Below are 2,120 nucleotides of genomic sequence, written 5' to 3' on the forward strand. Positions count from 1 at the left end.
GAGAAATAAATAAGTTAAAGAAAATAAATCTTTAAAAAAAAAGAAAAAGAAAAACAGTTACTCCTGCAGTATCTGTTAGCATCTGACTCATTAATTTTAAATTACATGACTTAGTAGACATTATAAAACCATCTGTCAGCTACTTTATGGTTGCTGAATACTCATAATATTTGTAATTATTCTGAGGTGATTCCAACATTAACCTTAGAATCATATCAAAAAGAATAACAATGTGATTAGAAGAACAGCTAATCAACATGACTAAAAATATGCTCACTTTTCAAAAAACAACCTAGTCATTTCGAAAAACCATGGGTATAATTTGGGGAACACACACACCTGGCACACTGATGTGGCTAAGCCACATGATTTCTAAGTAGGAACACTCAGATCAGGCTGACATTGAGCCACTGCTGAGGACAGCTTATAAATTTCCAAGCTGACATTTTTAGGCAGCATAACTGGTCCAATTAATTCTTCTCAAAACAGTTTCATCTCTTACCTACATGAACCTGAAGTTTGAATTTACCTCAAAAACCAGAAAAGCAAAGGGGAGCAGAAGTAAGCAGATATGTAAACTCCAGCACATTCTTATTGCTGTGTTGAGTTTGAAGATGAGCGTGTCCTACCCACAACAGTGTTGTTCCAGGAGGCCGGGTAGGTATAGTGGTAAATTAGAAAATAGACTATTAATTGCATTAATAGAAAGTACAAACATGTCTCAAAATCTATGTTAACCCATATCCAAAGGAGTTCTTCTATGTCACTGATGTGCTGGACTTGAAATTCTGAGGTACAGCTGTGCGTCAGACTTACTCTGGCCTCCCGGTATGGGTACAGCCCACTTCCTGCTTGTTGAGGCATGAATGTGCTACACAGAGCTATGATGGTTTCTACTGAGTGGTAAATTTTACCGAAGTTCCAGGACATTCAAGTCAGGATCATTCCTTGTGCAAAGTTTGATGTAGATGAAGATAAAGTTGGACAATAACTACAATTTCTTTCTTTTAAAGTCAGTGGGTTTCTTGTATAGTTCTGTTGGTCCAGGTTTAATTTCATCCATTTCCATGAAAGCAAAACACTTGGTGCTGGTAAATCTTTTCTTAGGCTTGTACCGTTTGAATTCAAAGAGGAGAGCTGCACCTTTGGTGACTTTTCAACATGCTTCTGGATCCCAGGGTCCACATTAAAAATAAACATATATATCTTCTTCTCTTGAAGCCACAGGAGTATCTTGCACAAGAGTTAAGTCTATGACCTTCACATCCTTTACATTAACTGTAACATAGGGATCGATGCACGGCCCAGCATCTTTCAGACCCATCTCCTCAGTTCTGATGTAGTAACACCATTCCTGTTCTGACCATAACCTTGGTGATAAAGTACCAGAACACTTGCGGGAGAGGAATCAGGATATCCAGCTCCACACCACCTTCCTCTTTATCCCCTTCAAATTCCAGATTCTATTCTACACCAGGTGCTAAAATTCTTCTTAACTGGGACAGGCTGAACGTCAAATGGGAACTCTTTATTACATGTAAAAATATTCTTTAGGATTAGTTCTAATTTCTTCAAATCCCCCAGTTTAAATTCTTCTTGGGACTCTGGACTGTAAAGCGGCACTTCCTAATTCCGAGCATGTTGCACTTTTGCCTGTTGTTTTCTTTTGTTCTTCTGTGAATTTGGAATTTTGTTGAGCTTGGGCCTCTTTTTGGAGAGGCTAATATCTGACACTCCTCTATCGTCTCCACCAGCTGGCCCCAAGAATTCAAAGTGGGCGCCTCTCCTAAAACTTGCACCCCAGTGCTACAGCAGACTCCTGGTTACTTCCGACATGGCTGGTTCCCACTCAGTCCCCTCCTGCCCCTACCCCAGCAAGACCAGGTTCTAGGGTGCCATCCTCCCCCAGTCCAGCCAAGTGGTTTCGCAGCAAGGAGTTGTCCAAGCCCATTTGCCTGTATTTGTGTTTTTGAACCAAGAGCATCTACATCACCTTTATGGGATCAAGAACCCCTCTCAATTAGAGGTGGAGTGGGCATCACCATCCCAGAATCCTCAGGATTGGGGAATAAAATAGGGACTAGAGTGAGCTTACTGGTATTCTACTATAGAATTACTCA

General features: G+C 40.6%; 1 pseudogene; it reads right to left on the reverse strand.

Annotated features, from left to right (window-relative positions):
• Nucleotides 1-941: 941 nt before the first annotated feature.
• Nucleotides 942-1,836, reverse strand: LOC101425669 (axin interactor, dorsalization-associated protein pseudogene; annotated as a pseudogene).
• Between the last annotated feature and the right edge of the window lie 284 nt (nucleotides 1,837-2,120).

This window comes from Dasypus novemcinctus, chromosome 5, assembly GCF_030445035.2.
Source record: "Dasypus novemcinctus isolate mDasNov1 chromosome 5, mDasNov1.1.hap2, whole genome shotgun sequence".
NCBI lineage: Eukaryota > Metazoa > Chordata > Mammalia > Cingulata > Dasypodidae > Dasypus > Dasypus novemcinctus.